This window comes from Amphiura filiformis, chromosome 15 (assembly GCF_039555335.1).
Source record: "Amphiura filiformis chromosome 15, Afil_fr2py, whole genome shotgun sequence".
In the NCBI taxonomy this organism is placed as follows: Eukaryota; Metazoa; Echinodermata; class Ophiuroidea; order Amphilepidida; family Amphiuridae; genus Amphiura; species Amphiura filiformis.
The window spans coordinates 6339876-6367833 of NC_092642.1; the positions used below are offsets into that span (position 1 = coordinate 6339876).

The 27958-nt window shown below is 36.5% G+C and overlaps 1 protein-coding gene across 1 annotated transcript in view; it reads right to left on the reverse strand.

Moving 5' to 3' along the window:
• Nucleotides 1–27958, reverse strand: part of LOC140171181 (zinc finger MIZ domain-containing protein 1-like) — a 454107-nt gene that overhangs the window by 328581 nt on the left and 97568 nt on the right. Inside the window, 1 exon segment of the mRNA XM_072194381.1 lies at nt 17520–17745. The gene's annotated coding sequence lies outside the window, so the exon portion shown is untranslated.

A 27958-nucleotide genomic window follows, 5' to 3' on the forward strand; every position in this document is an offset into this window, starting at 1 on the left:
CTCCAACCCTAACCCTTAACCTAACTTTCAGACTCAAGTGAATCCTTTATATTTTTCAGACCAGCAAACCTTACTTTTGGACTAACAGTAACAAACCTTAGGACTAGCAGTCACTCCCAGTATAGTCAGCACACCATAGAAAAAATACTGTAAAATATTGTGTAACAAATATGGGATAAAACAAATGAAAGCTAAGATGGTTGGATACACCATAAGGCAATGGGGAAAAATTTCTATGGGCTAGACTGAACCAGATTTTCAGGCTTTTGTTTTGGTAATATGCAAGTAAAAAGCCACAATTTTTGCCAAAAGTGGATTGATTTTGACCCAATTATTGTTTTAAGTTTTACAGTTTTGTTCATTTTAACCCCGCTAAAAACATGATTGACTGACACTAATTTACATCTGTTGGTTTCAACTTTTTGGTTTAATAGCGATTGAAATAAAAGGTGCGTGTTAAACTTAGTAACATGCATGTTATTGTTTGTTATATAACCATAATATTTGTGATTCATTCATTTATAAATGTCTGCAAAATATAGAAACAAAATCATTTTAATGAATTACCAGGAAAATGAAAGACGGAAATCATGCAGTCACATATCCTAATAAATGCCAAACCATGAGTTTTGATCAGGACAGGATATAATTCATTGAAACAAGGCCCAATGGCTTACAACACTTTGTATTACTGTCAAATGCTTTAGTTTCAGCACAATTTTGCTTTGTACTTTTGCAAATTTTGCAAGGATGATTTCAATGGCATAACCAGGGGGTGCACAGGGTGCAAAGTGCAATGGGCTAGGGATTTTAAAAGTCAATTTGGCCTGGAAAGGCAGCGGACAAGGCTGGGCAGCTTGATATATCACTATCAGGCACAAATTGGACCAAAGTGTACATCTCTTTTTGGACTGTTAGGCGACAAAAAAAGAGAACCCTGTTCTACGGGCCCGACCGAGCCAAATTTTACAAAAATTGGGAAACAAATTTTTCCTGTACAAATTAATGCCGACTCAAATTTTGAAAATATCAGGAACAAATTTTCTTTTTTTGTATTTCCCCAAATTGCAAAATATTTACAGATTCGGGATGATTTTTTGGGTCATTTGCAAAAAAAAAACCCGACCGACCCTACTTGAAAGGTCCGCCTGCCCGTAGAACAGCGTTTCTTTTTTTGTCACCTTATAAACCAAAATTAAACTTGATTGTGGGCTAAGAATGCCTAAGTGTAACATTGCCATTTTTTTGCGTCCCTGTAAAATCATTTCTGGAGCAAGTCAGCATTAAGACCTGACCATGTTTGTAGTCTTTCTAAAATCTTGAAAATCAAAATTCAAGATAACCACAAGCTGCCGGAGTGCCGGTCCCATCAGATTCTGAAAATTGGGACACTTCTAAAAAATTGCCAGCCAGAAATAGTATTGATTCAGTCAATGAACAAAAGTAGCTCAATCATCATGTTTCATGGGTCCTTTCGGGTAATCTTCTATTTTTTTACAATTTTCTCTCTGTATTTGGGTCAAGCCAAGGAAACCCTGATGATGTTAAGTTGTTTAACAGCTATCATCTAAAAAACACATGTATCATTACTTTCTCTCGCATAAAAGAGGACACTGAAATAGTCACCATTTTTGGCCCTTGACAAAGACCCTTAGTATGAACACACTGACTGCATAAGATACCTGACCATTTCTAATTAAATTAAATCAAATTCATATGATTTAATTATTTACAGATTTATATCAAAATAGCAAATCTGCAAAAAGACTAAATTGTGAAATTTTGCCAGTTGTATGAAAAGAAAATAACAGAAATAGAGTAATGATTGCACAGCAACATGTTGAGTAAGACCCATGGAATCTGGCAAAAAAACAACAATAACATTTATTGTAGAAAATCTATGCCAAAACAAAGTCATCTAAAAGTTTCAGATGTAAAAGCCAGTACATAAAAAACATGTTTCATGGTCAGCAGAATGATTTTGAAAGTAGGGAGCCATTTGGAGTCCATTCGATTGAGCCAAACAGGGTGCGTCTGTGTTGGCAGGCAATCGTGGACACACACAAGATTTTTCACCCTAAACTGTGGACCTACTTCCAACCGAGGACTGTCCTCGGTCTCAAACTGCTGCAAAAGACCTCAAATGCATGCTAGATGCTTTAAACGCTATTTGCCTGAAACCGAGGACCACACGTGTAAAAAAAAACTACCGTCCAGAGGGTGATGGCTAAAATTCCGCTTTTGTATTATACACACAAAAAATCCGCCATTTTAGTCCACGGTTAGGCGATGAAAACATCATACACACGTCCTCGGTTAGATAGCAAAACACAATGTCCACGTTTGGAGGCAAACACAGACAGGGGTGTGTGTGGGGATGTGTGTGTTACATGTTGCTTGTCACGCTTGTGCAATCATATCAGAGGGTATATGAGGGGGGATACATGCCCTTTCAGAATTTTGATTTTGTTTTTTCTAAATGAAGCCTCAATTTAAGCCACGTGTTGCACCATTTTTACTCTATTATTGGTTACATTATTTAATAGACTAAGGCCTATTTTTACACAGTTATAAGCCATGCATTACGTGAGTTCCAAATAATAACTTCAAATTGTGCACTGCCTAGTTATGTTCATACAAGTATGGGGCAAATAATTTTTGGCCACTCGGCTCAAGAACCACAGAACTTGACTGCGCTGTTTGAATTCCTTAACATAATCTCTCTCATGTGTGCATCATTGCTGTTCTGCCAAAACCACCTAGCAGCTATATTGGAGTTACGAGATTTACATAACAGAAACGATACGCGGCGCAGTGACAAAACTAGGCAAATGCTTTATAGAGAAACACAGCTCGTCCCCCCTTCGGTCCTACAAACTATAACACCTGCAGTGCAGAAAGTGATTTAAACAGTTGAATTGCATGTTTATGACATGTTGACTATATCTCAGCCATTATATAGAACACTGATTTACCAACCTAATAATAGATATAGTATGAATTGCCCCCTTCCCGTATGGAGACAGGTTGGAGACCTTATTTGGTTTTATGAACTAAACATGGCCAGCCATTACTCAGAGAGGAAAAGCCACTTGTATGAGACCTGGTTTAGCTGTCCTGTAGCGAATCTATCTGACATGATAAGGAAATGCCCAAAAATAACGGGGATATGCATAACAAAAGCATATTTGATCTGTTTTTATGTTTGTGTGTGTGTAAGAGAGGAGTGGTTGGGGTTGGGGTGTATGGGTGTGGGCTTGTAACACCGCCCAATGAATGGTGAAATTTTCCGGTCTAAAACCAAAAGGGAACATCTGGGGCTGGGGGGGAGGGTCTAAAACCAAAAGGGAACATCTGGGGCTGGGGGAGGGGCAGGGGCGGATGCCCACCACATCCCAAAATGTCCCATTTTTTTTTACCCAAAAAGTCCCATTTGCAACCGTGCAATTGGGGTTTTGGTCAAAAAAGGTCAACATTTTGGGGAAAAAAATCCACTTTTTCAAAATCCACCCCTAGTCCAAAAAGGTCCAAATTTTGAAAAAAAATCCACTTTTTCAAAATCCACCCCCTAGTCCAAAAATGTCCAAATTTTGAAAAAAATTCCACTTTTTCAAAATCAGCCTCCCCAAAATAAATCCTGGTTATGGGCCTGTTGGATTCTCTTGGTCGGGCTGACGTCAGAAAGGGGAAATAGCCAGTGTTCGAATCAAGGAAAAATAAATGGTTGTCCCACGGACAACCAGGTTACAATTTCTGGTTGTCCGTACTTGGAATATTACCATATCGGCTAAAAGATACACATACAAGGTGAGTTTTGGCTACAGATTTCTGGTTGTCCGGTGGACAACCGAATCAGTATTTTTGGTTGTCGGGTGACATTTTTAGTTGTCCCGGGCGAACGGACAACCAAAATTTCGAACGCTGGAAATAGCCTTGTAAAACCAGTGTGCGCATGTGCAGTTCCCCTTTCTCGAGCTGGTTGCTATGCGCGCGCTTGTGCAAAGGGGACGAAGGGGACAATGTTCCCGGATGTCCGACCGAGTGAATCCTGCATGTATTCCATTGCATTTTGATCAACTAGTCTTGTACATATACAAAATCACTGGAAACTGTTGGATAACACTCATATTGATACGGTCTGTAATTGTTTGAGATCATGAAAAATAAGTAGGAAAATCATATTTTTTATTATCTATATTTTCAATTAATATCAAAATCACAAAATGTTTTGGTATATTTGAACATAGTTCATAGATTTGCAAACATGATCTGTCAATTCTTTTTCTGCACCCCTAATTGACATCAGCAATTTAAAAATGAGCATGAAGTATCATCACAATGATTTTAAGAATAACAAATCAGTTGTTAAAACAAAGTGTTTCAAGATACTAAGTGACAAAATTGAACTGCATGTAATAACATCATCAGCATCTGCAATACTCCGCCATATTATAATTGCCTTTATTATCTATAACCCCTCAGCAGTAAAATCACACCTCAAGTTAACAACAGGTTCTAGCCTACCCAGAAACGCAATACGCTCTCTGCCTCCTACGTAATGCCAAAAACACTGTGCATGATTATGCGCAAAACCACAACACCCAATACTCCCCGAGTTAGGTCGGAGACAAGAGACTAAACAAGAAAAGGTAAAATGCAGAGTTATCTGAATTGATCACCAGCTAGTATTGACACTACCAATGGCGCACTATAGCTACTGAACACTAAATTGCTTCGACTTGCTTCGTAAAATCACAGGCAACCACAAAAATCAATGATGGAGATGTGCATCTGTTAATATACAATATTACTTTTGCTTGAGCGGAAAAAAGCAAGGTAGTGAGACGATGGTTGGACTAACAGCCAATAAAGTTATGATAATTTTAGTGCAACTAAGGGCATAGCCAGGGGGTACAGAGGGATATGATGCACCCCCTTGACATAAAAAGCCCACTTTGCAAGTACAAAATGTAATAAAATTCCCTTTAAAAGGAAAGCCAGCCTCAATGTAGAAGAGGTCTTGTAATTAGTTTTGGTCAATGTGAAAGGCATTTTTAGGATCACGCTTACATCTACATGACAGTCCACCAAACCATCAACGATGAGAACATGCACACTGAAACAGCAGAAAACATTAATTCCTAATCTCATGTCAACTCTTTTAATTCATTACATGTACTCCAAATTGTTCTGGTCTGTTTGTTTTGTTGTTGTTGTTGTTTTTGTTGGTTTTTTTTTGTCTTTTCAGCTTTTTACCCACGATATCTCAATTTCCAATTTTGTAATTCCAGAACTTACGAACTCAATATCTTCGCTTAGGAATGTCCGATTTCACTGCTTTCGATATATACACTGCCGGTTTGAGTTAACTTACATGTACATTTTATTTTAAAATAACTTAATTTATTCGCAATGTATAGTTTAAGCCTACTATATTATAATAGATAGTGGCCAGCACATTTATAAAGGACTGGTTACTCACTACAATCTTCACTCTTAAACTGTGTTTTTCTGAATGTGCTGATCATGTTGATTGCTAGTCGGAAACTCCTGCGAAGCTATGGACATGGCATCTTACATACTCCATTCTATAACAGTCTGCCTAGTGCCTTGTGTGTTTTCTCTTCAATCATTTTGTTGAATGTAATTTTATGAATCAAATAGTTATGTGTCATTTTATTTATAATAAAGAAGTTATTAAATTAATAAAGTAAGACAATTTATTTATCTATAAGTGCATGTCAAATGGGGTACATTGTTCAATACTATATGCATAAATTATGCCCATATTATAGCTAGGCCCTAAAAACTTTATTTTGCATCGGATTTTTCCGTTGAAAAGACAAAACTGATGTTTATGATAGCAACCATTTCATCAATAACATTTTGAGTCATTTTTATCCATAAAACGACACAGGATATGATAGATAACTACTTTCACATCAATATGGTCCATATGATCACAGATTGTTGAGAATCTGTGATATGATCCGGGGCTATCATGAAGATTTTGATTCTATAGATCTGTTATCAACATGATATCACGCTGTTCAGTGGTCAAGGAGTAAGGACCCCGGTCAAGGACACTGATATGACATCATAGGTGATGTCAGATTTTCTTCTGCTGACCATATGATGCTATATATATTAACTATTATTGTTACATTTAGGCCTTTAAACTTTAAAGTCATAATTAATTAGTTCAAACATAACTTTGGTAATACTCACTGTTTTCGCTCGTTGAAACGGCAAAACATACTTACTTTTCCTAACAAATCGAATTAAAATATTTTTAAAAAAAAATTTAACCACAAAAAGTAAAAAAAAAAAAAATCATTCCAATACCACTAAAATATAATCTCTTGAGTAAACTGACCCCAAACCTGAAACAGGTACCAGCCCCGAATGGGCTGGCGAAAATGTACGTCCAAATTATTTTAAAAAATAACAAAGAGCCCACTTTTTCATGTTAGACTGGTCGAATTCACACAGTAAACTCCATTTTGAAGGGGTTCAGTCCATTTTTACCATGCAAGCAACTTTAATATAGAAAAAGGTCCAAAAAGATCCAAAAATCCTGGTTACGCCCCTGGATGCAACAAAGTATACATTTGGATATTACACTGATTGCTTCTTTTGAGGAAAAAAAGGATTTATGTATCTTTCAAGCTGTGGTAAGTGGATGTAAACACTTGAGATTGTTAGGTTTGAATATATAGACATTGGGGTTGAGGCAGCGATGTATTTAAATTGTAGATTTTAACTGCACAAAGTGATCAAACACACACAAATATAACAATGAAAATTATACCATGACAAGACAATATTAACCCCATGAGCATTATCTGCAGATCTAACATTGCCTCTGATTGGTCAATTACATAATATTTTCACTTTAATCACCAATCAGAATGGAGCTTTTTTGTGTGGTGAAATTATTCTTATATGTTGCTGATTGGGCCAACTGATAATGAAAACGTCTTTTTAGCCAATCGGCAGGTATTTCTCATGGGGTTAAAACTTCTCCCTCCTTCTCCCACAAAATGTACTATAATATAAAAAAAACTTATACAACTGTACTTTTTTTAACTCGTAATAAATTATTTGGGTGTTTTTTTATGTTGCGTGTGTCAACAAATTCCAAACTTTCATAAATCAATCACACAATACGCAAATCACACATTTAATTTTAATCTAGGTGCTACGACATTCCTCCCAGCAAAGATACGTGGATTTCTAAAATTTAGTTTGAGGACTGCTAAATATCAAAAATATGAAAAATATCAATTTTAAATATAATTTAAATATGTATTATATCACGAATTTCAAAAAATCAAACTTATTTGATATCAGACGGACATTCCTCATATTCAGAATGCAATTTGGTGTGTCTGATGTGCTAATAGGTCCCACAAAAAATACTGTGCAAACGTTGCTATCCGATTCCTTAAAGTGATGGATAAAATGACGATACTATACAGTATCCATTTAAGTAACTACAAAGTGGGCCATTTTTCTTTCAAGACACGATTTACCCAAGCCAATGTCTTGGGAATACTCTCTGATGTCCTAATTCCAACGTTGACTTCACATCAGCGAAACTTGAGAATAAAAAACAACAATGCTATATAGAAAGAAGGCAAACAAATTAAGGGGACCACATAATGGAAATGCTATTATGTTTCCAATTTAAGACATTTTGGCTCTTGAAAAACAACGGCAGGTAAGCATGGTTTAAGAAACGGTGCACAGAGCTTGAAGTAATGCTAATTTAGGAATCTGAAAGCCACAAATCACTTATTCTGATAAGTCTAAATGTTGTTCCTAGATCAATTGCATGTTTAAGGTTAATCATACAAAAACAAAGTGATAAACATTGGAGACATTTTGGGGGTTTTATAGCATTCGATAAATCTGTCAAAACATGTCTGACTTTGGCAAAACAAAAATTTCTTTAAAATGACTCTCATCTATCATGTCAATACATATGGAAGGGAAGGATGTGAAAATGTGTCTAGATGTTACTCTATACCCACCGTATATCCTTAAACATGGATTCATCATGCAAACCTGAAGTGTCTCATCTATCATACTACAGCTAGTCCAGCCTTCCTATCAAGACTTTTTTATACAATCTCTCTATTATCCAGTCAAAATAGCTTGTAAATATAAATATTATTGTTTTCATTGATTAATACTTAAGTACCATCTTAACACCTCCACACAACCCCCCCACCCCCACCCCCACCCCACCCATATGAAGCGTAATATCTTGTTGACCCCAGTTCAACACTTTGGTCATTCAATGCAGAATTACATTAATTCACTTATCTAGATTTTTCACTTATTTGGCCAGTGCTTGTTTCCATCCTAACTGGATATAGAAAACATTGGTGTTAGACATAAGGTGGGCCCTCAGGTCAAAAGCCTATAAGAATCACTACTGGTGGGTCCTCGGGCCAGAAGCCCATAAGAATCACTACCCTATTATCCCTATTCTGTGGGCTTGCATGAACTCCCTCCTATAACGCATTACCTGTTGTTGATTTGTAAGGACGTCTTGGAAAGTCTCACAAAAGTGGACCAATTTGACATTAACATCTTCAAATTGGTGTTAATAATAGCAATTGAGTTCAGGCCCTTGGGCCTGCAAATATTTTAAGGCCCATTGAAAATGTGGGCCTTTTTCAGGAAAGACTGGCTTGCATGTAAAAAGTGGACTTGAACCCCTCAAAAGTCGTTTGTGTCAGGTGATTTTCCCAAACCACAACAGCTTTCCTGATGCATATCCTCCTGTCATGCATCGCTGTTCCCAGGTCAGATGCTTCAAGTGCAGTGTCCTGTTTGAGTACATCTACTGATAGGGTGTTACACCAGGGTTACTTGTTCCATGTTTGGGGCCTTTGTTGGTACATTTAAGCATATCTGCAAAAGAGTGTCCAATTTAGTTGATTTAGGGGGTTCACATCCCTTGCACCACCTGGCTATTAAAAGGCCTGCCTGATGCGCACTTTGTCAACCCACAATGGTCGCTGATATTTTACCACCTATTGTAGATACCACCTTGTATCCTTAAACTAGGTTTTGCACCATGCTAACCTGAATGGAGTTTGAGAATCACATCAATATAAAGCTGTACAATGAATAACATGTAGATGCCCTAAATAGCCACCAGGTACCCCTTGATTCACCCTGTGACAACTTGAGGATCTCATAGGTGCAGAGGTGGGTAGAGGAAGAAATGAGTCCATAGCTGTGTTCACATTGGTCGGCAGAAGCGGTAAGCACTGTCTGGAGTAGTTTCAGTGTGAATGATGGTCAGAGTAGGTTCCGCCAGGCGTACATCCAATGATTTACTCCTGAAAAAAGTCAGGAACAGCGAACTAGATGAAATCTCTGCCAGGCGTATGTTGCATTGTGAATGCTGCTACGCCCAGCACCCGGTGTAAGTTTGATCATTTTTGGTCAGAACTAAGAAATTACACTTTCGTGTAGTTGAAAAAGATCACAGAAACATCAGAAGTGGTAGCCGGACGTTTAAGCCACGGCGACCAGAAGTGAATGCTTGGTGGAACTGGTTGGCGTAGTGATAGGAGTAAGCTAGGTGTGGTAGGAGTATAGGGAAAATATTTGTGGAATATTAATCAATTTTAGTGCAAGTTTACACCAGGTGTAATTCTTAAATGTGAACACAACTTATAACCACAATCTACCCTTAACCCAGGATTCACCCTATGTCAACCTGAAGGGGTCTTGCCTATCACATCACAATTAGGTTGTACAATGTATACTCATGGTCAAAAATCCTCTTGGAGTAAAATCAACTGCATGGGTGTTTATGTAACTGATGAGCTGTAGTTCAAAATCAGGTGCTTGCCATTTGCAAACATAGTGATGCAAGGGGCATAGCAACTGAACCAGTTCTCTCATAGTACCAAGGTATTTTTTGCACCTCAAACCAAGAACAAAAGATCGCAATAGATTTAGATAGATCTCTAAATGATATTGACAATGTTAATCACAGAAAGATGAGAGAGAGGATGACATGCGCAAATCACTCTTGAGTGAGCTGGGCACAGGGATGGGGATTTTTTTACCATGAGTATATTTGAGCTGAAATGCCATTCTTGATTGTGGGTATCCAGGAGGATGTAACAGTGGAAGGCATATGAGTTGCACATGACTCCGACATGGCTATCATGGGGGATCATGGGTAATAGGCCCTACAAACTCCCCAGCTCCCATAGTTCATCATAATGTTATCTCTATACATCTTATGGAAATCTGAAAACATTTGTCTTCAAACCCTTGCTCTATTTAAAACTAGGAAAATGTCATAGGATAAGGATGGAATGGGAATAATTTTCAGGCCTGTATTACCACACCCAACATGGGAGATGAAGAGGGATGCGGTTTTAGCTACTGTTGATGTTGGTAGATGAAAGGCTAGACATTGTTAACTTTGTTAGTTAGAAAAGCCCAGAAGTCCCTGCCTCATTGCATGGGTGTGTTAGGTTTTGTTCAATCTGACCAAAGCAGATTTCTTTTGGCCTCTTCACCTCCTTATTGTGTTCAGGAAAAAGAAAATAAACCTCCCTTTAGACAAGACTCTGGTATTTCAAAGTTTGTCCGGGTGAAGCAGCTATCCTTTCAATGTTTTGATGATGGTAAGTAAGTTTGACTGTAATATGCTCGAAGGCAGGCCTGAAACCACAGCACATTGAGGTCATGATGAGGTCAGAAATAACTCAGACACCAACAACGAACTATAGACTCAGTCATCCAGATGGCAGCCACACGCTCTAGTCTGTTGCACATCACTTGACATCAAACAGTAAGATATTGTAAGGACATGTTTTTCATAGGGTAGGGTTTCTGTGTATGTTTCAGTACCTGAATTGGAAATGGGAAAGTAGAACACAGGATTTGGTTGCGACCTCACATACTTCTTGCTTGTTTCCTCACTCACCCTAACACCCCCACAATCACCCACACATCCCCCACACAACCAACTACCCACCCGGGGTTCTTCAAAAAACCTACTTTTTGCTGTTTTTGCTACCATCAGTATACCAATTGTCAACAAAAAGCACCCTAAAACCAGGCCCGTACGCAGGATTTTGTTTGGGGGGGTGCTGAATTTGAAAAAGTGGACCTTTTTCCAAAGGGGGGGGACAATTTTGTGAAAAGTGGACTTTCTTTCCAAAATTTGGACATTTTTTGACGAAAAACCCGTAAAAAACCTGATTTTCTTGCTCGCTACGCTCGCAAATTCTAAAATTTTGGGACTTTTTGTACACTTTGGCAAATTTGGCCACCCCCCTGCGTCGGGCCTGCCTAAAACCATGGCACCCCGAATACCTTCAACCAGGAGAGACCCTCCCCGGCTACCCACCCGCCCTTCTGCTGAGGTTTGTTGATTAGCCTGTCCTCCTTTCACAATAAATTTTCTCATCATAATCCTAACTTGGACTAGTATAAAGTAAGTGTTTGATATCTCATTTGGCCAAGTTTTCTCCTTTCATGTAATATCATATACATCAGTCTAAATTTTACATCCTCCAAAATTGGTCCAGTATATTGAAAAATTACCTCAGAAGAATTGAAGATAAAAAAGAGACAAATTAAAGATAAGGGTACGTTTTTAATTTCTCGCTGTGCCATTTTGCTTATGAAACAAATAGAATTTATCAACATTTTTGATATCTTTGTAACTGATCACATTTAGTATCACCAGAACCTCCACCAAATCATGTAACCTCTCCTTCCAGGTCAAAACAAAAATCTCTGTCATGGGAAATCCCACTTTGGGGCAACCATTGCCAAACAAATTGGGTCAAATTTTCTACACCCAAATGTCCCCAAAACAAAATTCTTATGTTGCCACTTAAGGGCTGGGGTATGAACGTTTGGACAGTATTTATTGTGGGACATTAGAGCGCATCAGACACATCGAATTGCATTCTGAATACTGAAGAATGTCCTTCTGATATCAAATAATTTTGATTTTTGAAATTGCAATTTAATACACATTTTATGGCAAATCATTAAAATTGATATTTTTGATATTTAACAGTACTTGAAGTAAACTTTATAAATCTGATGATTTATACTTAAAGTGTATGTAGGTGGGATGAAAAGCCGACGATCAATTGAAAATTTTGACCTTTTCGTATTGAAGATATTGATTTTTTTCCCAAAACACCAAAACAAATTAGGTCTTTTTGGGAAAAAAATCCATATCTTCAATATGAAAGGTCAAAATTTTCAATTGACCGTCGGGCTTTTCCTCCCTGCTACATACACTTTAAGAATATATCATTAGATTTATATAATTTACTTCGAGGACTGCTATATATCAAAATTTGATAAATATCAAATTTTTATAATTTGTCATAAAATTTGTATTATATTGTGATTTTAAAAAAATGAAAATTATTTGATATCAGAAAGACATGCTTCGTGTTCAGAATGCAATTCGATAGGTCTGAGGTGCTCTCATGTCCCACAAAAATACTGTCGAAACGCAATAAACGCCATCATTTTGGATCCCTTAAGCAAATTTCTAGATTTTATGCACCTGAATATCTCCAGGACAAATCTGCTCACACTAATTGTAATTTTATGGTAGATATGTTTTTTGGAATGTGGGAGTAACCAAATACAAATTGTCTAATTCTAATGTCATTCTCGCATTCATGCACTGATTGGTAAATAACTGTCGCATGTGAATCATTCACTTTACTAAAACATCCATGTTATCTTCTAAATCAGTACAAATAGGTACCACTTTGTCTGTTTTATGATCCATGGACTACGTGCAGTATTTTGTGACAAATACCGCGTAACGCTGAACTCTGAATAACCAGGTATGGTAACGCATGGCCTGGAGACAACACCAATGTTCCATGAAGGTGAGCCCGGAACACAATAACGCTATCTTGCTCTGCTACTATTAAGTAATCCTAAATGCACTATAAAATGTCTGTAAACTTGTGGTAATTTCTTTTGTCAATTTGTTTGCCAATTGACATTGGTGTCAAATGACAAATTTTTTTGATGTTTCTGTTGGTGCAGTTTCATACATCATTTACAAAATGTGCAAGGTTTTAGGTTACAAACATAATAGAAAATTGTGCCGAAATTGTGAAATATTGGTAGAATTTAGAACAGAAATTATAATCATTGGTTACCATGACATCTGATGATGAATTCAATGTGCACATTATTCAAGAACAAATAATTCTCATTTTTGGGCCATTCAATATAAATGTCCATTGATATGTTTAATGAGCTGCAGGTACAGTACACTTGGTGATGTACTTGGGTGTACAAAATGCAGTGTACAGCCTGCCCATCTATACACCTGAGTGAACAGAGCCAATAAGGGAGTGTTCATTAATACTAAGCTCGAAACTTTTTTGACCCCCCTCGATGGACCACTAAATTGATTTGATCCCCCTTATTTGACAGACAAAACTTTTTGACCCCCCCATTATTGTAAAATAAACATTATACTAATTAGTGTTGTTTCCATTATTGCCGTATCGAGGGAGGAAAATGTTTCAAACATTCCCGGTGGGACAATTGCACATGGAAATTTGAATTTTATACTATTAATTTAGATATGTCCCGAATCAAGGTGTTTATCTGATTTAAGGTTGGTCTGAACCCTGGAAATATGGAAACTTTCGGGCCTCATAACTTCTAAATTGTTGGTCCAAAGTATATAAAGTATACATATTTAGAATGGCAAAGACTTGATAAGTTCATCTGTGAGGTCAAATTTGGGCCAAAATGGCACTTTGGCTTTCAAATCCCAAAAATAACGGTTTTTGGCCCACTTCTTTTTTGTGCATCATAACAAAAAATTCTTTGGCCAAATCTTTTTTTAATAATTTTTAAAAGTAGATCAAAATATCTAGGACCCGTTTTTCATTTTTTTGAATTTCGACCAACTTTGAGAAATTTGCCAAAAATGGTCAAAAATGCTGATTTTTCAAAAAATCATAAAAAAGCCCGATTTTGGCCCAAATTTCAAATATTTTTGGTGAAATTGGTCGAAATTCAAAAAAATGAAAAAACGTGTCCTAGATATTTTGATCTAGTTTTTAAAAATTAATAAAAAAATAATTTTGGCCCAAGAATTTTTTTGTTATGATGCACAAAAAAGAAGTGGGCCAAAAACCGTTATTTTTAGATTTTAAATAAAAGTGCCATTTTGGCCCAAATTTGACCTCACAGATGAATTTATCAAGTCTTTGCCATTCTAAATATGTATACTTTTATATACTTTAGACCAACAATTTAGAAGTTATGAGGCCCGAAAGTTTCCATAATTCCAGGGTTCAGACCAACCTTAACAGGGATATTCCTGCTATTATGATACTCGTATGGTCATTTGTGTGAAGTGCCTCTCCAACCACCCCTCACCCCCAACCACCACCCCGGATCTTAACATCCAATCTCACCATTATAAAGTTACATCTTCACTAACCTTCATTTAAATTTAAAAGAATGTAATAAAATCAAATCAACTGGCCAAAAGAATGCCATTGACATTATACTGACACAAAATACATACAAAACATTCATTCACCCACAAGTATGTAAGTCAGAGAGAAAACAAAGTGATCATACTGAAATTAATATGATTATCTTTCTGATAATCTTCAACAGAAAGTGAAATATGAAATATATCTGATAATTGAGAATGTTCACCTTCCTCCGTGTATTCAGGCAACAGGATATCCGGAAATATAGCCGACATTTCCACAACATCACATTTACTACTTAATATTCACACATTACTCCCAATATTAATACTCAAAATATTTGTGCTGACACGCTATCCTCTATCGATACAGCTAGTATCAACTGGCAGCTCCTGCATCTATCAGCTCGTTAAGTACACAATTAAATTTTGAACGAGTAATTATGATCACAAGCAACAGTTAATAGTATCTACAGCTGAAATGAGATACAATTGCTCATAGTTAATTAGTAGTTTAATTAATTAATCAGGCAAGCGATAGGCTGCTGCTACTATGTGTCGGTTTACAAATTAAACACTTGTCTTAGTGCTTGTTGTGGTAATCTTTGGTATTAAAGGTCTATTCATCCGGATGATCGTAAAAATCATCAACATTTTGGCACCTTTGTTAGTGTCTTAGATGTGCTAACATAACCTGCTAGTGGTTAAGCTGAAAGCCTTGTATTTCAAGACAAGCCAAATGAATATGTCATTTCTCTACTTTTATTTTAAAACTACAAGTACTCGAATGGGGCTTCAACTTGTCAATACTGCTATTTTTCTTGTTTTTTGCCACATTAAAAAAAAATTGTACACCATTATATTGCTGGAGTCACTGAATATGCCTTTGAATGGTATATTTGTCTGACTTGGCCATACTTAGTTAGAATTTAGGTGCACATGAGAGGTAAAGAGATTCATCTGCTGTTTAAAAAGTTTTGGAATTTCTTTTTTCATATAGAAAAGTGTAAAATGTAGCATATTTGACCTAAAGCCAAGAGAAAATTTATTTTATTGTACAGCCTGGTTTACTCTAATTTTGGGGGAGGAAAACAAATATTTCTAAGAGTAAGGAATAGCTTACAGTTCTGGGTCCATTTTGAGAAATGATCAGCAAATAATCATACATTTTTGGTAGGTCTTTTTAAAAGACCAAATGCACTCTTTTCTGTATAATGTGCAACCTGATGACTTTTATAGAACATTTGTGACCTGCTCTGACGAAACCCGCCATAAGTCGCACTCAGCCATTTCGAGATATGGCCAGTTAAAGTTAGGAAAGGGGTGAAAAACCTTGAAGATTTTGTTTTTCAGTTTTCTTTTTTTTTTGATTCCTTAATATGTTTACTTTAACCTACTATTGAAAACAAAATATTCTTTTACGTCTAAAGCACCCACATGTAGCATTTTCTTAGCCAAGACCAGGGCTTTAACATGTCATTTAACAACTTTAAAGCCACATTTCTTGCATTTGCCATTTCTTTCTGTGTCGCTTCCCCCCTTCCCGTTGAAAGACCGTAGAATGAGGACCAAATATACAAGAAACATCATTTTGGTATCAAAAGAAAGACCTATACTAAATGATGACATTAAAAACTCTATTTTCAAAATTAGTGACTTATGTCTGGTTTTGTGGGAGCGGGTCACATTTGTTTAGCACCCCTTTTAGTATGTTTATTGTAAACTATTTACACCAAAGCTCATATTACGTACTCTTCTTCACTCTCACAAAAATGTGATAGGTTCTTCATCTATCCTGCATGTGGTATAAAGAACTAACAAGGGTTCTGCAAAGCCAAAGGACCATTTTTAGCCTGAAAAAATTGTGTAAAGGCCAGAAAGAACCATTGTCTTATTTGTTAGGAAAATAATTATCAAGCACGAATCACATGGTTTTATTTAAAACAAACTCATATTAAGCATAAAAATGAATAAAAACAGCAATCTCTCAACACGCGATATTCTAAATTCCCGCGCCGAAATTTTGTAGAGCAGTGACGGCATGGTTATTTGTGCTCAAATGTCGCCAGGCTTCATTAAATTATCAGGACGTCATTGCTCTAGACAATTTCAGCGCGGGAATTTTGAATATCAAACTACCAAACTTGAGGTGGACCAAAGAATAGCTGTAGTCTGTGGCCACATACTACTACAGACCAATCGCAACCAGTCAAGGTCCCTGTATTTTGTATGCTGTGAATTCTTGCATTTTCATGAGGGCCGATTGTTCCATCGTGCCGTGTCTAACAATCACGCCAGCATTGCGTGCCTTCGCGTATATGCGGTGCGTGTCTTCGCGGTTACGCGAAAGACCGTAAAACTACACGGTACATGCGTAGCAGTTTCGCCTGTCATATTTCATGGAACAAGCGGCCCTCATTAAAGGGTGATACTGAGACTTGACTGGTTGTGATTGGTCTGTTATCTTTTTCCGGGACCGGGGAGGGGTATTGGACTGAGTGACACATGACCTCTCTGGATATTATACAAAAGCAAACACATTCCAAAAGTAGTGCTATACTTCATACCATGATAGTTTGGGTGACAGGCTGTGTTTAAGACATTCAAGAGCATAAATCACTCCCACAAAATTGATTGACAAAGCAAAATGACTGCAAATTCATCTTCGCAATAATACATAGTCTAGAGAAAATTGATTCAAATTGTCGCAATCATTACTATGCAGCTGAAATGTCATAATTTATTGCCACAATTTTATTCATTTTTTCCCAATTGTACACATGTCACTTACAGTTCATCTATACAAACATAGACACCTCTTGAGACATCTCTTGACATATTGCTATCATAAATGATCATAAAATCAGACAAACGAAAGTAATCGGCAATAAATTATCACAACACCGATACAACAAACAAACAGAGCAATCAGCGTGGCCCATCTGTATACACACACAATACATCATGTGTAATTTAGCTGACAACATTATGTTTATAACACTATAACAAGTTAATATAAGCTCACCTTTGATTGAACACTATCATCACAGGTAGATCACATGGCACAAGCGGAGAATCAATCGAAAATCACAAAACAGAAGGGGGTGCCGATATGGCCTCCAAAAAAGCCTCCCCTGGTTGGTCTTCAAAAATATCTTGACAATCACCGAAGGGTATCCGCTACGGGTCACATTAAGGAGTCATTCTCCGCATGCTTATAGTGCAATGTTTGCTAGCAATGCTCAGTGAATCTGTGTAGGAGATATAAGCACAGAGTTGTTGAGTTGTAGACATGAGAAATTAAATACAAACCAGGGAATCGGATTGCACCATTTGTCAAGGAGGGGTGTTATATGTATGCATGTGTTCGTGTGTATTCCGCCACAAATTGTTTAATCCTTTCCACTTGTCTATAACTATTATGTTTCACACCCAGTTTCACAATGCACTACAATAATTCAACTTGAACTTTTATGAATGCAATTAAGAACCGCTGCTCCATTTACTGCACATGTCTGTGCTTATTTGACCACACGATAAATATGGATTTAAAGTAAAACACAAACAGCTAGAATTTTGATCAATTTTACAGGAAATTTGAGACTATTGAACATCCATGGTAGGGTTAAACATACAGCTATAGCTACAGATATGATGGAATAGTTTTGTATGATGTTCTGGCTGGCAAGCAAGCAAAGGATGAGTGCAAGTGACAATCCAGGCCAGGCAAGCGAGGGCTAGGCTGTAGCCAGCGAGTGAGTTACCGATTATCCCAGTCTGTAACTATTTGTTCTGTTGAAAGAACTGTGTGTGATCAAATTGTAATTGTACATATTACATGATTTATTATTAGGTCATCATTAAGGGAAGGGGTATGAACGTTTGGACAGTATTTATTGTGGGACATTAGAACACATCAGACATATCGAATTGCATTCTGAATATGAAGAATGTCATTCTGATATCAAATAATTTTGATTTTTTGAAATTTGCAATGTAATACACATTTTATGGCAAATCATTAAAATTGATATTTTTGATATTTAACAGTACTCGGTAAACTTTATAAATCTGATGATTTATATTAGCGTGTATGTAGGTGGGATGAAAAGCCGACGATCAATTGAAAATTTTGACCTTTCGTATTGAAGATATGGATTTTTTCCCAAAACACCAAAAAAATTAGGTCTTTTGGGGAAAAAATTCACATCTTCAATATGAAAGGTCAAAATTTTCAATTGATCGTCGGCTTTTCCTCCCAGCTACATACACTTTAAGAATATATCATTAGATTTATAAAATTTACTTCGAGGACTGTTATATATCAAAATTTTAAAATATCAAATTTTTATAATTTGTCATAAAATTTGTATTATATCGTGATTTTCAAAAATGAAAATTATTTGATATCAGAAAGACATGCTTCCTATTCAGAATGCAATTCGATACGTCTGAGGTGCTCTCATGTTCCATAAAAAATACTGTCAAAACGCTCAAAACGCTCATTCCAGATCCCTTAATGTGACTTCAAATTATTACTAGAGTTCATAATAGGACTATGTATTTATATGTGAATAGTTACAGAATGAGGCGGAGTGGTACACTATTTAATTATATTGTCAAGCAGTTTAATTCAATACAGTTTTGTTCAAGTTTTATTTGTTTGTTTATTGTTTGCTATTTTCTATAGTTTAATAAATATGTATCACTTGTTCATAAGGGGGAGTGCACTGGATGCATCAACATTCTGCACAACAAAAGGTCCACTATTTTGTGAACGCCTGCTATGTACTAGTATGCCAAAACTTGCACGTTTCTAGAAATCACAGAGGCCAGTTTTTAATACTTGAAATTCCATTTTGAAGGGTAAAAGTTTACCCCTTTTAATGCAATTTTTTAATGAAAAAAAGGTTAATTAGAAGTCTTGCACTTTCCCAATAAATATCCTTGTTATGTGCCTGCTGAAAACAAAGGAATCGGACCATAATAATCTCAAAATCAACTGTCTCATATGTGACATGATCTGGTCCATGGCGGCCAAAGGAGACATTTTTGAAAATGTAGTTAAAAATTGAGTTACTATAATTATTATCTTAAACAAACATTGGGCTTTCATTTTCTGAAAACACCAAAGGTCTAGCATACTTGATTCTAAAGTTACAAAGTTTTGAGATGTCTGTTTTCTTATGTATTTTATTGTCTTTTACTCCATATTTTTGCCTTTATCTCCATTTCAAGTTTGCCACCTTTGGCCCCAATGGACCAGATCATGTCTCATATATACTTTGTCTGACCTGCAGTTTGTTACTATTAATGCTACATTTTCCTAACACTTTTGAATAACACTATTGTTCTACTTAAAATTTAATTCCTTTTATAATAAAAGTTCCCCCCGGTAACACATTAGGTTTCAGCAGCCACTCTCAAGCAAAATATCTTACAGTTTTAAATAGTATCTGTATAAACCATGACAAAACTTTCTTGGTTACTCCCCCCAAACCATGTGGACCTTCCCTCTGAAACCATGTGGTCCCTCCCGTTGGAACCATGCGAACCTCCCTCTGAAACAATGAATAATTATAGGTTAATGAACGCGTATTACTTGTTGGAAGAGAAATGAGACAAAATAATGCATGCGCGCTGATGTTGATGCGTTTAATGCACGAGCCCCGAAATTTCTCGAGCAACAAGTAATGCAAGTTCATTAACCTATTTCATACACGAGAAGAAAAAACATGTGATATTTGCTGTTTTTATAACAAAATTATCACTAAAAATATTGGAAAATAGAACCAAATATAAATGCGTCAACCCGCCCGAAAAATGAATCATGCCTCACGAGACGCAAACCCTCATGAAAGCACTGCGCGTAATACGCTGGAGTGCAATTAGACACAATCAATGCATGGTTTGGATTTTTCTAACGCTTGCTCTGATTGGTTCTCGCTATCTAAGAGTGTATGAACACTTTTTAAAACTTTTTCCCTCTTTGAATAAGTTCATCAAGACCGATATAATTAAATTAAATATCAGATTCTAATAAAAGAGTTTCTACTTTCTGTCCGTTTTCTTAGAAACAAATTTTTCACTGCTCATCACACTTTTATACTTAAATTACATTATGTCTATGAGCAATTGATTTTTGACCAATTAGAAAACTTAAAAGTACACTTTCACCTTTCTGTACTGAGTATTTGAAAAGCACTCTACTTCATTGGTCAAAAGTCAGTCACTCATCGCTAGCTTGGTGACTGAGTACAAATTCAGGTTTGCTTGCTAGATAAGAGTGGTGCTGTAGCCAGCCAGGGGATGTCATGAAGAAGTGTTGGTGATATTATCACTAAATGGCAGTACCTTATTGTCTTACAACACATACATTATTTATTCTTTCTTTCTATTTATGTGAATTTGACTGGCGTAAGCACATTCTTAGTTTACAATTCCCAAATCCTGTTAGCGCAGTTAGTGCAGTCCTTACATTCATAATCAGTGTTAAACAAGACGATGGTTAGCTTACATCATTTCAATGCAGCAACAGCCATTGTCATAAGCAAAACAGAATGAAATGGCAATACTGCCCAGACGTTGAATGCAATATTTTTCCCAGGTGCGTTTTTGGCTCTTATTCGCACCCTTGCAGTACCGTTTCAGAAAAAGGGCACAAAATATATTTCCCAATCAGGCCACAAATTTTAATTTTGAAGGGAACAAATTTTTCAAGGCCACTGTGCAAAGACAAAGAAGGGCACCAAGGCCAACAAGTGATGAAGAATGCCTTGAAGTTGACAAATGATCAGGGGCACCAAAGACAAAACTGAAAAAAGGGCAGGCGATAGCCTTGGCAGCCTCCCTGAAATTTGAGCCCTGTTCCCACTGCAATTTGTAAATTGTCACATGAAAATAAAACCATTTTGGATTAAAAATGGATTTTTAAAAATCCCCCTACCGGATTCCTGCATGGCAGGCGAAGACCTTACTGCTGGACTATTTGCCCAACGTTGCATGCTATTGAAATTTTAAGTACCGTATTCATCCGAGTATAGTCCCATGCTCGAGTATAATCCCACCCCCATTTTTCAAAAAATTTCAGAAATTGTAAAAAAAAAAAAAAAAATTTTAAGTTTTTTTTTTTTTGGTTTTGGAGTGTCCTGGACCTAACCTAGACCTAGATGCTAGGATCATTCATGGTTGACCTAAAAATAAAAATTAAAAAATTTTTCAAGATATTTTGTATTTTTAATATGAAAATTGATACTTTGTTTTCATGTCATTCTCTATTAATGATTTCAAAATGCATTCAAATTCAATGCATTTTGAAATCATTAATAGAGTATGACATGAAAATAAAGTATCAATTTTCATATTAAAAATACAAAATATCTTGAAATTTTTTTTTTTTGTTTTTTTTTTTAGGTCATCTATGAATGATCCTAGCATCTAGGTCTAAGTCCAGGGACACTCCAAAATTCGAGTATAATCCCACCCCCCAATTGTGAAAAATGTTCACATAAAAAACGGGTGGGACTATACTCGGACCAATACGGTATATATCGTAAAATATTGTAGCCGCACCAGTAAAGAATGAAAAAACATACTAGCAATATAATTGCATCAACTCATCTATATTATAAACATATCAAAAAATGATAGTTTACCCATAGATCCTGGTTCTATGGTTTACCACTAGTTTGAGTGATCGTAACTCTCCCCCACTTAGAACCCTTGCCCCACCTGCCCCCAGTAAAAACACAAAGTTATGAAAATTTCCACTTTTTGCGGTAATTTTGCCAAATTATTTTTGCCCCTGTTGAAATTCACTTTGCCCCCCCCCCCGAAAAAAAAAATTACCGCCACTGTCTGAATCACAACAAACATTATTAAAGAAAAATGTTAATGCCACAAATATTGACACAAAATCCCAAAGTTACACAGTTGCGCATCACCCGTAATCTTAGATTTCCGCATTCCAGATAGATTCAAATAAAAAATCATATAGACATCTCAAAGAAAGAAAAAAGATTCTACTTTGTATTATTCATAACCGACAATGATAAAGCTTCAAGTGGCTGGTTTATAATTTTAACATGGCTATGCGACCGATCGACCCAGTTTATAGTTTCAGGTTACTCCATGAAAACAACAGCACAAGATACTAACACGCACCTTGTTGCTCCACATACTAGTTGCCAAATTACACCTTATGCACCCAATTGGGCCAATTTTACCAGCACAAGATACTATTTACCTTGTTGCTCCACATACTAGTTGCCAAATTACACCTTATGCACCCAATTGGGCCACTTTCAACAGCACAATGCCCCTTGTTGCATCATATACTAGTTGCCAAATTATACCTACAGTCCACCTAATTGGGCCACTTTCAACAGCACAATACACTAACATGCACAAGGGGGGCCCTCAAATTAATTGAAGGCATCATTATTGCCTTGGTGCCCTACATTTTTGTATGTTTTCAAGCCATTGAGAAGCATGTAAATTGCCTTGGTGCCTTTTTCAAGTTTTTTCTAATTGCCTTGGATTGGCTGCCCTTTTAAATTCATAATTTGAGGGCTGGGGCACTCACTAAAAATAGGTGATGGGGGATGTGTGGCCACACTGACCCTCATTTTTCAACTCCCTATCACCCAATAACCCCCGTTTTTGTTTTACTTAATTCCCTCTCACCCAATGACCCCCTTTTTTGTTTTTCTGTCACCAAAAGACCTCTCTTTTCAAGAATTTGAGACAAATTTCTCACCGTTTTTTCATTACCTTTTTCACATTTTCAGCCAGAAGCTTATTTCTTGGTGTTCTTTCATACTGGTTGGCGATTTCTATGCTTGACGGAAAAAATGGCTATATAAGATTTTGGGAGTATTTGACCTGAAAATTGGGCTACTTTTACAGCTGTTTGCCCCGCCTAAATGTAGTCTCACCTTAACCCTCCCCACTACTTTTAGCCTTTATAATTGTGGCAACCTGAGGTATATTATAGATGATACTCACACCTTAGAAATGAACCTGTATTCATCAAGAATAAGGCCATCTATTTTAAACTAAGACAAGAAATAAATGCAGAGACAATTCCAATGGGAAGACTTTAGATCAAATTGTATTTTCATCTTCCAGTTTAGGTCAAATTTTGCCTGTTGCACAACAACATCTTATATTGAGCATATTCTCCAGGTAACACCACATTGATTATCCTCCAAAGGTATTATTCATTTCAACAAGATTTGTTGAAACTCTTCCTCTAAATAAAAAGCAAAATCAATTCTTATTTTTACCCAATTTTCATTGTCATTTTTGACTGTCTGAATTAGCTTTGGTTATCTCTTACTAGGATCCACAACATGCTCATCTATCAGGGGCACAGTTCTTTAACCCCAATACATTTATACATTCATTGAATGACCTTTGAAAATTTGGGTACAAAAACTCATACACTGCAACTTGAGGTCAAATTTTGCACTATGATTGTTTAATTGAGGTTATTGGAGTATGCCATTGGAATGAGGCTATTGTGGTCCACAGTGTCTTGCCAAAATGTTGCATACAACCAAGCAGTTCAGACACCCTGTCCTACATTGTAGGCTAAATGCAACAAATGCCAAGTTATTCTGTTTACGTCAATCCTGGATTGGCACCCAAACTTGTAGCATTAACTAAACACGTTCATTCCATGTAGCAAAGCATTAACTAAACAAGTTCATTCCATGTAGCAAGTACAGATTTGTCGGATTAACTTAACTCGTTGTTTACCAGCAACCCGAACTACTACTGTATATCACGAGATGTCTAACTACTACAATCAAACATGCAACTTGTCTGTCTGACCGCCCAAGTTTGCCCAAGTTCATCTTATATAGCAAGGTAGGCCCTATCATTGAATAAACTTGCAACATGAACTACTACCTCCCAACTAAGTTTGCTACATACATCTGTATGGAAGGAGGCAGGGAGGATCTGTGTCTGAGTTACAACTGTTTCAAGTTGCAGAGTGACAGGATAATCCCGCCTTCTTCATGTGACTTCACAGGAAAAACACAATTGCAACTTGTAGAGACAGGAAGCACACATTTCTAACATAGTAGAAGACCTAGATTGTAATGTCACACACCACCATGCAAGTTTTATCTCAGAATTTTAACCCCCAAAGTTTTGTCACGTTTCTAAAACTTGAAGCCCCACATTGAGAATCATTGTTTCCCAGGAAACAGTAGACAGTACAGACCATATAGAGTATAGACAGTAACATGAGTTGGTTTATTTCACCTTGAAGGCACGGATAAATCTCGCAAACTGGCTACTGGTCAGTTAGTACTCTCATTTCCACATCAGCTTTTCAAAGTGTGCCATGACATGCCCACTGAAAAGAAGGAAAAGTTACAATGCTTGATGACACTTTCCTATGGGAAAAATCAAAACTGGGATTCAGACAGACCTCAGTGCGACCTTGACCACCACCATTAAGTTGAAGTTCCCATAGTGCAGCTATAGCCAACATTTGATATAAAATTGGATCGATTGAGCCCATATTTATTGATCGAGCTATGAGTTTTTAAATATTGGACAAGACGTAGTTGACACCAATATTTTAAAACTCATAGCGAGACCAATAAATATTGGGCGTAAAGCATATTTTGTCATTATTATGTTTTGGATCCAATATTTTCACACATTTGAATTCAGCAGAACATAATAATGTTTGCAACTGGGTTTGAACTGGTCATGTGAGACCAGAATTTTCTTCAGCCCAATTACAGGTTGACCTCTAACGACCTCTGACCTCAGTATGTGACCTTGGCTATAAGCACTACATGAGGGTACCCATAATGCAGCTATGACCCAAATTCGATTGCAATAGGATTTATACTGTGCATATGAGACCAAATTTTAACCAAAAGCCTTACATAATTGACCGACACACGGACACTGACTCCCCGACACACAGACACACGACTCGTGATGTCATAAGGTATTTTCCTTCGGACGACGTAACTGCTCTTTTTGGAGAGAATTTCTAAAATATACAGTCAATAAAATAGGTACTAATGAATTTGGTACCATATTCATTGCCCGGTGGGGTCACTCCCTGGCAGGGGGGACACATAGGACCGTTACCACAAGTACAAATTACCCCCTTTTGCAGTCGATTTCAAGGACAAATCATGAAATTTTACCCCCTTTTTTACTCTAAAACAAGGACAAAATGGTACTCTGAAACACCCCTATTTTTTAGATTCCGAGGATTTTATGAATAGTTTTTTCATCACAAAATTCAAGTACATGTAGTACCCTTCGCATATAAATTGGCTATTGCAAAATTTGGGGTGAGTATGAAGTAGGAAACCAAATTTATTCCTTATTTATCTGGCCAGCTATCCACGTGATCGGGAGAAAACAATAAGAACCCCCTTTTTTTTCAATTTCGTGGACATTTGTGCGATAAAACACCCCTATTTTCCAATTTCACAGACAATTTTGTCCGCGGACAAGTCCTAAAAATGACCCCGTTTTCCGCGATTTTGGTAACGATCGTGCGGTCAGTATTGCAAGTTGAGTGACCCCACCGGGATTCATTGCCCTAGAAGCCCCCATCAAGTGACTTTTTCATCTTGCAAACTTCTTTACTTTCAATCCAATTTTGGGGAATTCTTTCACTCAACATTCAATGGTGGTGTGATATCATAACCTGAACAACAACATTGTTGGAACATACACAAATTTGTCTTTAACTGTCTGGGCAGTTGACTTCCTAGGGTGCACACAAGTGACAAACATTCTTTGCATAACACAACATTTTATAAACAAAGACACTTTTCACCCTGTTCAAATTTCATACATTTTAAATTATTAACCCAGCAATGTGGTTGGAAAACCTTTCTTTTAATTGTAACAATAAATTTAGATTAAAACAAATTTTTTAAAGCGAGCTGTTAATAGAAACTGCTTATCACAACCACTTAATCATAAAATTCTGACGAGAGAATTTAGATATTAGGCTTATTAACCACCCCTCAAACTATGGAAACCATATCACATTCCCTCTCCCCTAGCAATAATTATTTGTAGAAAAATTTTTCACAAAATACAGAAAAACATAAGAAATGTTTCAATTTGCATGAAACATTAGAAATAAGTGGAGTAAAGACTTATCTTAAATTGGTTATATATTTGATATGGATACATCATAATTCTGACTGATATAGTGGCTATTTTCCTGCATGAGCCTAATATCCGATGCTCCTACCTTATATGAGTATAATTTAACTATAATATTGCTGGTTATCTCCAGGTATGAATGCTGGTCGGCCTACTGGAGTACGGTCTGAGTAAAGATGTATGGACACACTTCAGAGGCTGGAAAAACATTTTGCTCCAAGGCATAAGATAGGAGTAAATATCATGACTAATGACGTGTTTACCAAAGACACAGGACTTACTAGTAAACACACACATTGTTTAAGGGTATGTCCTAGTTGTAATATGACTAATGCTATACAGCACAGAGCTATCCTGTTAGACTCCTGCGGGCATCCATACTTGAAAGACATTTGAAATATATGATACGACAATTGCTCCATTGTTGTGATGGATCAAGTTGGCCATGGCCACACCGTTTGTATGGGTAAAGCGGAACTGCAACCGTCATATACATCTTTACACAAAAATTATTATATTAAGTAGGATTTTCTGATTTTAAGATTTTAAATAACCCTTTGTTACACCTGTCATCTTGAAGTGAAGAATCCCTAATTGTCACCAAAACACCATCTCATATTTTAAATAGTTATCTGTCATTGGACCAAAAAAACACTTCTGATCCAACAACCCAGGTAGTTTATGTTCATATGTGATACGATAAAGCAAATTCAGTCTGAAGTCAGATGAAATCAAATTTTACATTCTTATATTTCTTAAAGTAAAATTTTGTTACCCTGCTTTCACTTAAAATCTCATGTTTTTATTATCTATTGTTAGAAAGTTATTCACAGTTATAGTCATCACAAAAACAAAGGAATTACATAAGAAATACTGACATATTTTCCCCTTATCTTTAAACTAGAATTTCCAACTTGCAACTGATTTTGCTTGATCCCATCACAAATGAAAACCACTTTGCCAAGCAAATTGTATAATTTTTTCTTGTGTTTAGAAAGTAGAATGTGACTCTTTCAACTTACGTCATTTTCATTTTCCATTCGACATCAATTTCAATTAGTAATGTTTAGTGGTATAGAAGATAGATGTAAACCATTAAATGCCAACAAATCTAATTAATAGGTTTGGATATGAAACATAATTAGCTTTATTGGGTTATCAATCAACATAAAAAGAGATTCATTTGCATTTACAAGGATACAAATGGCTTGTTCAGACTGATGTTTGTTACTTCTTAAGTAGATATGAAACTGTGGCATCCATTTCAATCTTGGCCCAGATGTGCAATGTTACCAAGAC